This window comes from Mesocricetus auratus, unplaced genomic scaffold, assembly GCF_017639785.1.
Source record: "Mesocricetus auratus isolate SY011 unplaced genomic scaffold, BCM_Maur_2.0 Super-Scaffold_6730, whole genome shotgun sequence".
Lineage (NCBI taxonomy): Eukaryota > Metazoa > Chordata > Mammalia > Rodentia > Cricetidae > Mesocricetus > Mesocricetus auratus.
In genome coordinates, this window is record NW_024429184.1 from 79,821,022 (window position 1) to 79,837,465 (window position 16,444).

The 16,444-nt window shown below is 48.0% G+C and overlaps 1 long non-coding RNA gene across 1 annotated transcript in view; it reads right to left on the bottom strand.

Annotated features, from left to right (window-relative positions):
• The window catches only part of LOC121138815, a 224,649-nt gene that overhangs the window by 132,232 nt on the left and 75,973 nt on the right, over positions 1–16,444 (bottom strand). The gene's annotated exons all lie outside the window — the stretch shown is intronic.

Genomic DNA, 16,444 nt, shown 5'->3' on the forward strand with positions numbered 1-16,444 from the left:
ACCAGCCTAGGATATATGAGACCTTGTTTAAAAAAAGAAAAAAGATGGCTGGAGAGAAAGCACTGTGGCTGGTGTATACCCACACTTTCACACATAAACACACACACAGATGAGAGACAGAGACAGACAGACAGACACACACACACAGATGAGAGACAGATACACACACAGAGAGACAGAGACAGACACACACACAGACAGACAGAGACAGACACACACACAGAGAGATGAGAGAGAGACAAACACAGAGAGAGAGAGACAGACAGACAGACAGACATAGAGATGAGACAGAGACAGACAAACACACACACACACACACACACACACAGAAATTTTGAATAAAATGTCCCTTCCCTTCAAGTGAGGCCTTAGGGAGAGGGACCCCAAACCCCCTTCTGTAGAAGACACCAGGGTATGAAGGGCTTTAAATATCAGTAGACTGGGTCCCCCTGTATGGCCTTAAGCAAAATGGCAGACCTCCCTGGGCCCTAGTTTCTCCATCCATACAAACATGAGCGAGTCTACCTATCATATCTGGTTGCTGTGAGACTTGGATGAAATAAATGTGTTTAGTCCAAAGGAGATATTCTATGGAGTTTGGCTAAAGCCATTGTCGCCAGCTGTATGTCGCCCTGAGGCCAAGGCCTTGAGTGAAGAGGACTGTCATCTTGTACTCGGCTCATTCCAGACCTCAGTCTGGTACAAGACAGTGCCTAGTTTTTTGTTTGTTTGTTTGTTTTTTGTTGTTGTTTTCTGACACATGACCTTTGGCCATCCTGACACAAATCTAGTCCAGAAACAAGAGATCTCCTTAAATGTTCTATGTGTCTCCTGCCCAAGACCCTGCTGTTCTGCCTGGAAGATGCCGGGTACAGAACTTGCCTTCAAACACACAAACATGTGGTGTTCTACACATATACCTCGGTGAACCCTGCAGCATCACGGTATTAGCATGAGTCACAGCATCACCATTTTACAGGTGACACCAGTCAGTGTCTCAGTTCTGGTAGTCACTGAGGTGAGAGTTGCTAGCTGTCAGTATGCAGGTGGCTCCCAATCCAGGGACACTGAAACATCCAACTTCCTGAGTCATTCCCTAGTCATTCTGATCCCACTGACCCAGGTGGGCTAGGGTGTAAGAATTATAAAGGCCACCAAGGCAAGTCTAATGCACATCCTGGGTTGACAGACTTCCTCTATATCTAGCAGTCCTTTCCCAGGTTCAAGGACTCCCTGCCTTCCTTCTCAGCCTTTGCCTCAGGGAATCACACTTCGGTGCACAAACACTAGCAAAGGACTCCAGCACACACACACACACACAGATGCACACACAGTCTTGCACATAACTCAGCTGGAAGGCCTCCAGGCCACAGACATTTAGGAGAAACTGAAGGGAGAAGGCGGGCTTCTGGCCAACAGTAGAAGCCCAACTACTTGTCTTCGGCTCTCTGCCACCTCCCACTAGACTGCTCTGGAGCCCCTCCCTGACCTGCATCACCCAGTCCTGCCCTCCTCCCCCAGGTAACTCATCTGTGCTGGAGATCTGCTCACTCACTTGGTCTTTAGGCAGCTGGCCTCTGGAGAAGCCCTTTGGACCTCTCTGCTCCAAGCCTTGGACAGACACAGGTGTGGCAGTCAGACAGGTCTCAGCCTGGAATAGTAACCTCGTCCTCCCTGTGCTTCAGCCTGGCCCAAGCAAGCCCGACACTGGGCTTGGGGATAAGACTGCCAGCATTCATTTCTTTGCCTGGCCATGATCCTGCTATACAGACATCTCCTTCCCCTGGGCAGGTTCCTCTGCTCTAGGGACAACATCAAGAATTTAACCAACCTTGTGTCCAGCTCTCCATCTCCTTGTTTATGTTTGTCTCTAAAATTAAAAAAAAAAGTCTTAACCCACCCCAAAGGGAGTGCTGCAGGGTCAGGAAAGGGCAACCAATAGCTGCTCCCCAAAAGGTTCAGCCCTTGTTCAGGATGGGCAACATGCAACACATGTGAAGCTCTCTTGAGGCTCTGTAGTCCCTGTGCCCCGATGTAGAGGGAGACAAACTCTCTTAAACAGAACCTTTCCCCATGGGTCAAGGACATAAGTGTCTGCCTGGTCCTTCTCCTTGCAGCCAGACCCAAGGTCTCAGGCTGAGCCCACAGCCTATCAGTGAAAGGTTGTTCTCTGACATTCACTCGTGCACTGTGGGCATTCATCAATACCCCCACACACACTCACACACACACACACACACACACATACACACACACATACACACACACACACACACACACACACACCTTCTTCCTGTGGCTCACATGATGGCACAGGAAGGCAAGCAAAACTGTTGATACATAACTTATTTGGAGAAATGAAGACAATTTTAGAGACAGGAGCAAATGGCCAAGGAAGACATCATCAGAAATGTGACATTCAAGCCAAGATAGGATTTAAGGAAGGAAAGGAGGGGTTAGACAGATTTCTGGACCAAGCTACAAATACAGGAAGACATGGCAGAGGCCCCCAGGCCCCGGAGCTGGAGGACCAGAGGCAGTCTGTGCATAGCAGTAGAGTGAAAGAGGGAAGTTATGAGGGAGGTGGAGTCAGAACCAGGCTATCTGGCTTCTGCTGAGTGACAAAGTTAGCAAGTCACTGGACATTCTCATAGGCACTGCCTTGAAGAAGGAAATCTGGGGGCTGGAGCAATGGCTCAGCAGTTAAGGGCACTGATAGCTCTTCCAAAGGACCCAGGTTCAATTCCCAGAACCACATAGCAACTAACAACTGTAACTCCAAGATCTGACACCCTCACACAGACATAAACACAATCAAAATATCAATGCAGGCAGGCAGGCAGGAAAGCAGGCAGGCAGGCAGGCAGGAAGGCAGGCAGGCAGGAAGGAAAGCTGGAGCACAGGCCAAGATGCCAACCTAGAGCCTGAAACAATCCAGGTGAGAGGTGACAGTTGGGGAGGGGAAGTGGCCAAGCCCTGGATGTTATTGCAATACACTGCTGCTCTCCGGCAGCTTCAGTAAAGATCCCTCCCAAAAGTAAAGCCCGTCCAAATAACTACAGAAGGAAACCGATCAACTTGGCATCGGGATATCTCCAACAGACACCTCCAGCATCCTTCTCTGTCCGGTGCCACCCTGAAGGGCCCCCTGCCAAGTGCAGGAAGCATGCTGGCAGCTGGCACTGTACCTTAGACCCTAGTTTCAGTGGCTACCATATTTAAGTAGTTATGTACTGTAGCTAGTCCGACCAGAGATACTGGCTATCTGTGTGTGCAGAAGGATGACAGTCCTTCCCTGCCGAGGCTGGGAGCCCCTGGATTTCCTCCCCAAGCTCTAACCGTTCTCTGGGGCCTTGATTATAGCCAACCACATGCCCACCGTGCTGGAGTCCAGGGAGACTTTCAATCAGGCCTCCATTTCTCTCACTGACAGCCCCAGCAGAAATAAAGAGACCTCTGCTGCCAGAGTCCCACCTCCAGGGCTTTCTGGAATGGGTCTGTGAACCAGGCTGGCATTGGAGTTTGTTTCAAGACCCCAGTTGATTCTGATGTGCAGACAGGCTTGAGGACCACAGTTCACATGCCTGCTCTAGCGCCCGGTCCCTGCCAGTTGTGGTTCACAGGCCTAAAGCCTCTCTCTAGCCACTTGCTCTCCCAAGCAAAGCTCTGAGTGCAGCCTGTCTGCAGCGTCTATTAGGTCTAGCTGAGCTAACTGCACTCCTGCAGGTAGAATGTACCTGGCAGGGCATTTGCCTCCTAACACACACAATAGGCTAGGACCCAGAGACTTTCTGGAGGTCATCCTATAGGCTTAGAGACAGGTTTAGATACCTAGTAACTGCTTGCAGATGCCCCAGGTTCAGCTCTTAGTAACCACAGCTTGCAGAGGCCCCAGGAGCATCTTCCGAGGCAGCAAAAGCCCTGAGGCTCAGCTTCACTTAATCAGGGCTACCCTGGACTGGCTCCCAGCCCCAGCTCCTCCCCTCTCTTGCTCCTTTAGGACCAGGACTTGAATGCATTTTTTATTAGACTTTTTCTAGGTGAAAATGGTGCTGGGCTGGGGGTGGAGAAGCTGGATGGAGTGTGATTTACACCTACCCAGCGTCCTCACACCTCCCAAGGGCAGCTATAGTAGTCGGATTCTCGCTGCCGCTGCAGATGGGCTGCACACACACTTGGAACAGCACCTCTGCGTCTGTAGCCCGCCTCCATCTTTAAAGGCCCCCTGGATCAGGAGTGGGCGGGGCATACTGGAGTCAAGATGCCACTCAAAGGCCTGTTTCTTGTTGCCCAGAGCACCCCCATCTGCTCAGACCACCCCTGTTGGAGCATCTCCTTGCTCCCTATCTTTACACCCTCACTTTTCCGCATCTCCATCTCTGAACTGTAAACAGGACAGAACATTCTGTTGCGTTAGTTTCCAGTATTCTTCATTCCCCTGGAGGTCCTCTCTAAGCCCTCAGCAAGTCATCCCTTCCCTGGGTCCCTGACACTTGGAAATGTTTGCAGCTATCAGATGTTCCCTGAAGGAGGTGGGCACCTGGCCTTGTGCTGTAGCTATGACACTAGAAGTGGCTGTGTACCTGTTGAGAGCTCAGTGGGTGGCGGTTCTACGTGGCTGTGTCAGGAAGTCACCCTCTCTGGATTCCGTGTCATCCTTCAGCCATCACTAGCTCTCAGAGTTAGCATGGAGCTAAGCACTTTGCCTGGATTTACTTCCTCCGTTTTCAGGGCTCCTCTAGAGAAGGGAGGAGCCAGTCCTGAAGCAGGCTTGAAGAAGGTGGGCAGATCTTTCAGGATCACTTAACAGAAAGCCCATGGACTAACCTATGGGTCTGTTCTCCTGCCCTAAAATGTCAGGCTCCGCCTCTGGAATCCTCTGCAGTCCCCAGCTCTGACATTCCTTTTATGTTGCTGTTGTGAGGGTCCTCCCTGGGGATGCTGTAATCCCTGTTCCTTGGGACACAGCTTGCCCATACTTGCTTCATTCAGTGACTTTGCTCTTGCCACATTCAGGCTCTGTACTAGGAATCCGGGGTTCAGCTGTCAAGGGGACATGGCATTTGCATTGTAGTGAGGGGAGACAGTAAACAGCTTCTGAGATATTTATTAAAAGGAAGGATGCTATGGTCTGTACGTCTGTGTCCTCTCATAATTCATATGAAATCCTAGCCCCCAAATAATGGTATTATAAGCTGAGGGCTCTGGGGTTGGTTATGTCATGAGGGCAGAGTCCTTGTGCATGGGATAAGTGACCTCATAGAAGGTTCCAGTGAGCATCTAGAGGAAACCATGTAGGGATACAGTGGCAGGAGCTGCCTGTGGAGGAAGTAGCCATGAATCAGCGGTCTCCTTGACTTTAGACTTCTCACTGTTGAGACTGTGAGCAGAGTTTCTGTGGTTTATGAGGCAAAGGTACATTCTAATGTAATGAGATTTTCAGGATACAAAAGCAATGAGATGAAGTAAGCCGCATTGTGGCGTACACAGTAGGCTATTTGGCTTTTTGTTTGTTCCGTTTTTAGAGCCAGGTCTCTCTTCATGTGTAGCCCAGGCTGACATGGAACTTTTTATATAAAAAAACTGGCTTGGACCTAGCAGCAGTCCATGCTTGGATTACAGGTGTGAGTCACAGGCCTGGCCCAATAGTAGAAGGCTATGTTATACATGATAAAGTAGAAATAGGAGCACACAGACACACATTGAAATCTCTGTGCTTTTGTGTGTGTGTGTGTGTGTGTGTGTGCACATACACACATACACTGGAAGAATACAGCAAAACCTACTATTTTGGCATCTCATTACAAAAGTGCAAATGGCCTAAATCATGTGATAACCCTGAAATTCATGCAGCAGGGCATAACATAAATAAACCCAATATCTGGGGAAACAAAAGCTGGGAAGCTCTCTAATGGGGCAGGGTTAACCTGGAACAGTGTCACTGCCCAGAAGGAGCAGGACACTCACATCCCCAGGCAGGGAAGCACTGCTGCTTTGGAGTCAAAAAGAAGGTTTGAGGGAGACTGAAGGATGAGCAAGATCTGGTGAGGTTCTCCACCTCCACCCAAAGGCAGCAGGGACCCTAGCATTGGGACTGGGAAAGCACACCCACCAGCGTGCTTTGTGGAAAGAAAACCCGGTGAGCAAGCCTGCTGTGTGACTGGGAAAGCTGGTGGCTGTATGGATGTCATGAAGACACTGGGACTGAAAGGTAGCGCAGGCCCCAGAAGCACTCAGTGTATAGAGAGAGGGTGCAGGGAGTGGGCATGGCTGAGGTGGGTGCAGGGAGCGGGCAGGGCTGAAGCTGGACTATACTGAGTTCCCAGCGAGTACACAGAGCTCCCACAGAGGAAACCATGTAGGATGACATAGGGGCTGCAGGACTGATTGCTCTATTGGCTGATGACCTACTCCTAACTGATGAAACTCACTTTAAAGGCTCCCGATAGACTCGGACACTCCCTGACCAGGAACAGGCCCACTGTGGCAAAGGCGCAGGTCCACAGTCCTGGAAGGGCCCGCACAAGAAAAACGTAAGTTGTTATTACTAGCACATGGCATCTGACAAGATCGCAGTCAAAGGTAGTACTGCAGACGCCTGTAATCCACTCTAAATGGGCTCTGATGGCAGTTGGCTGTTGCATTGATTCTTACTCACGCAGAAGCTAAATCACAGTGCTAATGTGAGGCGTGTGTGAAATATCCCTTATTCATTCACTGGTGAGGAAAGGCTTCACAGTCTGCAGCCAAATGGATGCCAAGGTCTGAGCAGAAAGCATGGTGCCACCCAGGTGTCAGGACACACAGGAAAGACCCAGGTGGAGACAGTGACATCAGACTTACTGTTCACTTAACCTGTTCATAGATAATGTATACTCCACCTACTTCCAGCAAGGACTTAGGCTGCTTTGTAATTAAATGTACACAAGCTAAATCGTTCAGACAGATATCAGATCAAACAAGTAACTGTTTCAATAGCAAAAAGAAAAGAAAACTGGACATGACCGACCAGTATGGTGCATGCATACTGTGGTGTGATACTACACAGAGGGTCTAAAGAAGTACTGTGTGTGCTTATATGGAGAGCGTCCCAGGACACATAGTTAAGGAAATCAAGGTACTCTATGGAATATTCAGTAGGTTAGCTTCTCCGTGGAAAAACGAAAACTAGGAATATGCATTCAGATCTCTGCATTCTAAAAGCACAAGGAAGCCTTAGAGGGGTAAGTCAAAAAAACAACACCAATGGCAACATGCCACAGCTGCAGGGACAGGAAACAGAGGTAAGGAAATCCCTGTGTACCTTTGAACAGCACAGCATTTCTGTGGTTGCTGTCTAAAACGTGGTCTAACCATGTGGCCCAGGTTGACCTCAACCTCACCACCTTCTAGCTTCTGCCTCCCCAGTGCTAGGATCACACATGGCCCTGCCATGCCTGGCCCAGCATTTTGAGTTTGAACTAGAGCTCTAATTCAATTAAACGTAAGAGGAGATGGACAGTTACTGCAGGTAGAAAAGTCACGACTTTCTCCCTTCTGTCCTCTTGGGAGAATGGGTGTTAACAGTGTACTGCCAGAGAACTCACACTCATGCTGGCACAGAAAGAGGCTAATGATCACGGGGGGGGGAGCTGCCATGTGCTCAGCTTAGCCATGGTGACCTTGTCTTCCTGCCCTCACTCTGGAAGGACCAGAATGGCTCACTGGCCTGGGGCCCACACAGCTTCAGGCCTACAGTTCTCTACAGGGCTGTGCCTACATCTGGCTCTAGAAGCACCCCAAATATACTAAGCATGCGTTTATATTCTCAGAGGCCCTTACCCACTACATCCTACCCACTGTTTCCTCCCTGCTCAGGGCCTCCTCACTGAATTCCTAGTCTCCATTTGGCTTTGACATGGCACCAAGCCGTTAAACATGCTCAGCACTGTGCTTGCCAGAGAAGGATCTGGAGACACCTCTCCAGGAAGTGGAGGCTTCTAAGAATGGAGCTATACCCCCACCCCACCCCTACCCCACCCCCACCCCCACCCCAGCTTCTTCTTTCATCCCCCAGGCTAGGTGAAGAGCCACACAGGAAATCTTAGAACCTAATGATCACCCAGACGTCCATCAAGGAGCTAAATTAATTCTACCCTATTAATAAATTATATCAACATCATAGAAAGCCTTAGTATAAAGAATTAGAGTGAGGTGTGTAAGCAGTTTTAAAAATAAATACTAAGCACAAATACAAGCTATTGAATGTAGTATATAGCTAGATCTCATATTTGCTTACTATGGAGGAATTTTCTAGATCCGTGATACAAGCAGATACCAAAACAGACTTATGTGGATATAAATCAAATAGTTACTCCCAAATCATCTTTGGTGATTGTGGAAGAGCCCAAGTCCCTTCATTCAGTGGAACATCATCGCATGGTTTTAATTTCTTCTGTGTACACAAGTTACTTTTGCAACAAGAGCAGAGAGATCTTCCTAACTGAGGATAGGCTTTCTACGCACTGTTGAATTGGCCTTTGGTCAGAGACAGGCTCAAGATAAACTCCTCTTCTAATGCATCTGAGAGGACCTGAAGCCCAGTGGTAACCTGTGACTTTTTTCCTTAGCACCCTATAGTGAGTGGGGTTAAGAACTTCATCCAGATACACAGCCCTATGCTTGTACCCTTACTCTCCGTGGCCTTCAAGTAGGAACAGATTTCTTTTCTAAGTCAATAAAAGGAGAAATAAGACTGTTGGGGAGAGATGAGGTAAGTGTGGTAGTTTGCAAAGTCTTCTCCTAGGAAACCTCTTCAGTCAGCCCTTGATAGTTCAAATAACTCTTAGCACCACAGTCTTCCATGCTCCTACTGGTACGGCCCATTAAGCAGTGCTTAAAGCACTTCACTCTTTTCCTAACCCAAAATACCAAAGTCCAAATTCCTCCAAACAAAAGATGATCAGGCCTATCAGAGCAATACCCTAGTCCCTAGTACTAACTTCTGCTTTAGTTAGGGTTTCTATTTCTGTGAATAGACACAATGACCATGGCAACTCTTATAAAGGAAAACATCTCATTGAAGTAACTTGCTTATAGCTCAAAGGTTCAGTCCATTATCATCATGGTGGAACATGGTGCCATGTAGGCAGACATAGTGCTCGAGAAGTAGCTGAGAGTCCTACATCTTGGAGGTAACAGGAAATGGTCCAAGGGGCACACTGAGCAAAGCTTGAGCAAAAGAGACTTCAATGCCTGCCCCCACAATGACACACTTCTTTCAAAAAGTCATACTTCCTCCAACAAGGCCACACCTCCTAATAGTGCCATTCCCTATTAGTTTATGGGGGCCCAATTACACTTAAATTACCACAGTAAGGGAACAAGGAAGGAGGGAGTGTCCTTGTTAGGATTTCTATTGCTGTGATAAAACACCATAACCAAAAGTAACTTGGTGGGGGAGGGTTTTTCAGCTTAGAGTCTAGCATGAAAGTAGTCAGGGCAGGAATCTGAAGGCAGAAGCTGAAGCAAATTCCATGGAAGAGTGAGCTCACTGGCTTGCTTATAGCCAATCTGGTGGGGGCATTTTCTCAATTGCATTTCCCTCTTCAATGACTCTAGCTTATGTCAAGTTGATATAAACTAGCACAGAGAGGGAGGGAGCAAGGGAGAGAAAGAGGGAGGGAGGGTGAAGGGGAAAAGATGGACAGAGTAAAGGAAAAGAAAAAGCAAGTAGGTAGATTTGTTGCTCTAGAACTCATCACAACTGCCAGGCCAATGCTATCACTTCCTTCCTAAATGTCAGCCATTGACTGATAGAAGATTCCAGACAACTGTTCACTTAAAGATGAACCATTAACTGCAAATCACAGCCCGGAGTGAGTGCCGAGTCACCAGTTTCACTGCAGTGAGTGGGTCAGTGAATGGCTGGTGTCAGTCCCAGCAGCCCTGTTGACTGTTATCCAAAGGACAGGGAGATCACTGACTCCAAAGGTAGCAGGTTGCTAGGGAGGCTTCCTTGAGGAGTGTCTCCCTAACAGAGTAATCACCCTTTCTCCCAGGCAGCTGGAAAGGCAGGCACCACAAGCTCCCCCAAAGCAGGAAACTTAACTAACTGCCCCAGATGGTAGTGTGTAGTGCTTACTGACTACCATACTCGGGGTAGTGTTGGACAGCAGCTTGCACACAGGGCCTTGCACACAATAAAGGATGGCACTCTGTCACAGAGCCAGTCAGTATAAGCCTGCAAGCAAATGTGTGAGGACTGAACAGTCCTCAGGAATGGGCACCAGATATAACTCACAGAGATCCTCCTGCCTCTGCCTCTCGAGTGCTAGGATTAAAGGCATATGCCACTACCACCTGGCTCAAGATTTATTTTTAATACCTGGATGGTACTGTTGTCCCTTCATTGTATCTGGCTATTCAGTGTCCAACAAAGCTGACACTGGCCCATGGGTTTGCAGAGTGAGAGACAACTCTCTTTGATCAACTGTTTTCCCCAGTCTCTTTGAAGAAAATCCACTCTAGAATTTTGTTCTGCAAACATCTTTGACACAGAATTGGCCCTTTTTAATGATTTCATGGAGGCCTTCCTCTACCACCCAGTTCCTCAGTCCCTCCAGCCCACGCTTCCTAGCCTGCCTCTCCAGCACCAGACAAAAGGGAGACATTGTGTTCCCAGCAGGCTCTGCCCTCCCAAGGAGGCTGTGGAGGAAGTCAAAGCTGAAGCCTGTGGGGTCTTCCTCCCACTTCCAAAAGATAAGTCAGAATCTCAAGGAGAACAACACAGGGCTGAACACGATAAATATGCATCCCCCAAATTTTAAAAACCAAATCTCACAAATCAAGCTTATTCTGAGAGGCTCATATTGCGGGGGTCTCTAGTGCGCCAATCAGCATAATTAAATAGGAAGATCTCTCCGGAACTGATTGTGCATCGCATGCTTTTTCCTCATCTGAGGGCCATTTCAGTGAGATGATTTTAAGCTAATAAGAACCCCCAAATTAGAAACTAATTAAGGAGATGAAAAATACAAATGTTTTTGTTTTTAGTTGGGCACTATTTTTATCAGAAGAATCATGAAAAATTAAAATTGTTAAGTACATGTATGAAGGTTGTCAGTCAAGGGCAATGTGGCTTTCTGCCTCTCCCTTTTGCAAAATCTCAGGTAACACCTGGGTGGCTGCTCCCCGTGGGCCCCGAGGAAGCTCCACAGACTGATTCCGCAGAGACCAATGTACTGAGACCCAGTGTGGGAGTTCCCACAGCTCTCACCAATCAAGGGCCGTGAGACCCACAGTGAACCTCTTCCTTTTAAGATAGGTGCATGTCAACATGGGGTGAAATCACGGCCCCATACTTCCTCACACCCATTTAACGGTGAGGGATGCTATAACTGAGAAAGTCCAGAGATGTGCACAGGGTCACACAGTAAACTAAGAAGAGTCAGACTAACACTCTTGTCTACATGTGCTGGATTTTGTGACATCCTCCCTCACACACTGCTATCCACGGATGATGCCACACTACCTTCTGAAACAGACAGCATGATGACACAGGTTTTAGAAGATTCTTTTCAGATTTGTAACAACTCAAAAGGTTGGGACACAGCAGGAAGCAGGCACCTCCTGGGATGCAGCAGAGGACCTCTATTCTAAAATAACACAAATGCCACCACAGTGTGCATCAGAGGCCCCTCACCCCCTACACATGGCCCAGAGTACTCAACTTGGAGAGTGAAGTCCAGGGCCAGAGGCCTAGGAAATGCCCATTTGGTTTAAGCTTCCCCTTCATGGCCCATGCACAGCTACTTCCCACCATGCCTACCTACATCTCCTCATCCCATTCCCTCCACACCAGGCAGGATGCCAATCTGCCCACAAGCCACTTCTCTCATGAAACAGTCCTCCCATGCCCACACTAGAGGGACAGGAAGACCTGCAGGGCTCACCGAGATCCACAGCCTTGCTCTGTACACAAGGACAGACTGTGAACAACCAGGATAATCAGAGTGAACGCATACTCATCAGGCCTGGGTAGAGAGTCCGCCTAGCTGTGTGGGAAAATAAAGATATTAGTCATCACTAACACAAGAGTCTCCCCCAACACACACCCACAGGAGAATGAAGGGAGGAATTCCTTGAGCTGGTCTCACCCTGGAGGTGGAGCACCTGTTAGGAGCACTCTACTGAGAGGACACGGCCTGAAGCATAATCTGATTAACACAAGGTAAGAAAAGAGACGACTCCTAAATCAGGGATGTGGAATCAAGGCAGATGTTTCACCTCAGCTCTCAGGCCATAAAACCCTTGGAGGAACCCAGAGTCTTATAAGCATTTGCTATTTCTACAAAGCCTTCCTCATACATGTGAGCCTCAGAAAAACCCCAGAAGGCAAAATTTATTTAATGCATTCTTTGGATGGAGCCTGTGCATAAGGGAACTTGACCTTGTGGAGTTCCAGCGACACATGTAGGACACTGTGTTAATAAAAACACAGCAATTACTGCTCTCTGCTCTTGCTGGGTGCCAGGGGCAAACAGAGTAATAAGTGTACCTTGCCCCCCATCCCAGAGAGGGCAGTCATATTTTTTGACAATGAAATATGGGTTTCTTATCCTAAAAGCTGCATCTTTATGGCTGTGGAGGGAAGGATTGAGTCCTTGATTCCAAGACTGGGCCTGAAGCTAGAAGAGTAAGGACGGAAGGGACACTGTCACTGATGGATCACTGCGTGGGATGCCAAGATAGTAGGATGACTTAGGCCCCACACTGGCTGACAGCCATCACCGTATTGGGTGCGCTTTGGCAACGGTAACATCCTAGAAAGGATGGACACAGGCTGCTCCAGAGAGCCACCTGGGAATGAAGCGTCCCAAGGTCTGGAAGGCTGGCCATCCTCCCGTTTTCCTGAGCTGCAAAGCCCCAAGGTTCTCATGCACCGCACCGGAAGGGCAGAGACAGCACTGCAGAAGCCTGTTAGGAAGTCTGCCAACTCCAACCCAGAAAGGAACTCAGATTTGTTTCCATTTGATTTACAAAAATAAGAAGAATTAGTTCTTGACATCAAGTGTCACTCAGCAATTATTCACCATTTCATTTAGTCCTCAACGCTACCCGGCATAATAGAAATTATTACTTCCACTCTCGGAGAGGTTCTCAATGATTTAGGGCATTTTAGAAACTGCCTGAAGTCAGTCTCAAACTCACAAGTGACAGAGACTTGAGTCAACAACCTGGAGACCCAGTAGCCAAGCTGGCTCCAGAGAACACAAGTCATCATTGTTAGCAAGTGACTGGAGACATCTCTTGTAGCTAGGCATGGTGCTCACACCTGGAATCTTAGAACTTGGGATGTGGAGGTAGAAGGACTGGGAATTTAAAGTCACCTTCAGCTACATAGTGAGACAAAACAGGGCTACATTAAGACCTTCCCTTTAAAAAAATTTAAAAAGACATCTTTTGTCTTTTCCACAAATTTCTCTAGAGACATCCTATAGATGCTTTGTAAGAAGGCTACCCAACAGTAAATGCTGTTATTGTTTGGCTCTAGACCCACCTGACCTTCTGTTGCTCCTTGGAAAGAGATTCTAGATTCTACAACTGTCTTGGGCAATCCAATAGCCACTAGACACATATGGCCACTGAGTTCTTGAAATGTAGCCTGTCCTAACTGAGATGGGCCATTAAGTATAAAATATATCAAGTATGTCAAAGCCTACGTAGGAAGAAGAATAACACATTTACTCTGTAATTGTATATTGATTAGACATTGAAGTTACAGTGGTTTAGACACACTGAGTTGGATAAAACACATTGTTAAAATCAATTACACTAGTTAATTTTTCTGTTTTCCAACATGGCTACTAACAAATTTAAAGTGGCTATAGTGCCTTATACCCATGGCTTGTACCAAACTCCAGTCATATCTTAGTTTCTACGGCTCCCTTCCCCTACACTGAGAACCATTTCTCCGATTTTCTGACTGCCTCTTGTAACTCAGCTCTGAGCCCAGCTTCAGCCCCAGCACTCAAAAGGTGCTTAGCAATTCTAAATTCTAGGCTCTACCTTGACCCCTATTCCTGTGGTCAGAGCATCTCTGATGGCCGGGTTTGTACATTTGTCCTCTACCAGAAGCCCCAAGTAAACTTCTCCAGGTCCCACTCCTACCTCATGCGAGCCCAATAATGGAGTCATTTCAACATATTGATCACTTATTATGGGGCCAGGTGCTCATTTAAGTGTTTTGCATACTCTATTCCTTTAACCTTCCTGACCCACCTGAGTAAGACCAAGTTTCCCTCATTTGGAGATAGTGTCTGAGATGCTTAAGTCCTGGACTATCCCCTCTGTGCTATCCCCCTTTGCCCCATTGGAGGCCATGACACCAATCTGACACAAGTTAGGGTCATTTGGGAAGCAGGAGCCTCAGATGAGAAAATGCTCCCAGAATATTAGCATTTAGGCAAAACTGTGGGGGCACTTTCTTAATCAGTGATTGATGTAGGTGGGGTCACCCCTGAGCTTGTGATCCTGACGTATATTAGAAAGCTTACTGGGCAAGCCGTGGGGAGCAAGCCATAAGCAGCACTCCTCCATGGCCTCTGTATCAACTCCAGTCTCCAGGTTCCTGCCTTGACTTCCTGCCCTGACTTCCCTGGATAGTGGACTATAAGCTATCACATGAGATAAGCCCTTTCTTCCCCAATTTGCTTTTGGCCATGTATTTTGTCAGAGAAGTGAAAACCCTAACGAATCTTGCCCTCTGAGGCTCTGACTTTGAAGCCTGTAACTTGAGAGATGTTAACAGTTCAATGTTCAAAGTCCTCCACAAACTCAAGTGTTTGAAGACCCAGTCCCCAGCTGCAGTGCTGTTGGTGAGGCTATAGAATCTTTGAGACATGAGGCCAGCTGATGTAGGGCCAGAGTGGCATGGCTTGGGGTTTATACCCTAGCTCTGGTTCCAGTTCAAGATCTCTGTTTCCTCATTCACACGAATGACAAGCAACTGTTGAGACTGTGATGCTATCCTGCCATAATGAACTATATCCCCTCAAGCTATGAGCCAAAATGAATCCTTCCTGTCTTAGGCTGTTTCTGTCAGTTGCTTGGTCTCAGTGACTGAAAAGTACCTAATACACTAAGTGCTTCGTAAACATTGGTTCATCAATATGATGCAGCTGTGATCCCTGGAAACACGCACTGAGAGAATCCTAGCCCATGCCCTGCAGGGCAGGACCCTTGCTGCCTCCCCCTCAGCCCCAACTTTTCTCCCATGAAACTCCTTTCTCAGGGTCAGCCCTCCCCAGTCCTCAGCCCAGTCTGAAATGTGTTGATCAGCTGCTCCACCAAGAGCAGGAATGTGGACCGGGACCATGATGCTCATGCTTAAGCCAGAACCGGAGAAGCTGCCTCCCCCACCCCAAGGCATAGCCCCCATTGCTTCAGTATTCAAGCTCTTTTTCTTTCCACTCCCTCCAGTAGGTGGGAGTCCAGTGGCACCCCCACCTGTGGCCTGTAGCCTATCCATTTCCTAGAGCTTGCTAAATTCCTTCACTGTATTCTTTCTGAGGATTTAAAGCTAGACCACCCAGGAGTCCTAATGCTCTGCTCCTCCCCAGCCCTTGGCTCGGGCCAAGACCTCAACCCTAGACTGAGCTAGATGGAATTTGCCACACCCTCTAGGCCTCCTGCTGTTGGCCATTGGCCTTTCTCCCATTGCCCCAGGTCATTTCCCAAGACTGCAAGCTATTTTTGCTTCTGTCTCAGCCTTCTTTGCTCCCCTTGGGGAAGGCTGTCAGAGTGTCACCCTGATGGTACATGTGGTACAGATCAGACAACCAGTAGTAGCAGTTCAGTCATGGCATTTCTAGCACTGTAGGCCCCTTATCCTTCTAGTTTCAAGAGGCCATGGCTTCTAGGTCCTAAGGATCTGCCTGATGTTTCCTGCCTTGGTTGAATCCTGGGATTAGTTGCTAGACCCAAAGAATCTGCTAGACCCTGCATGTCCTCTCTACACTTGACCTCCCCAGGCTTCCCCCACTTGCTTAGGCACCTTGAAGGAACACATGGGGATGGTCAAATTTTCTATTTTTCACAAGCAACACCAAACAGCACAAAAACTCTACACATCTGAACCAAACCTGAGGTGCTCCCAAGGTGCAAAGCCCCAGGTCTACTCCTCATGCATCACAAGTATATAAGAGGTCCTTCGCCCTTTGTTACCTCAATTTCTTTGCTGACATAACCTCCCTGTCTCCTGCAGCAGCTCATGACAATAGTGACTTCTTGATTTGTATGCCGAATCCCCCAAATAAGATTTGCTACAATGCATAACCATGGTGCCAGGCCTTCCCCCAAGGCATAGGAAGTGAACTCAGCTGATGCTAAATCTTCTGGTACCTGGCTTCAACAAGCACATGGGTGAAAACAAATAACTCTAAAGTGTCCATCTATCATCTTA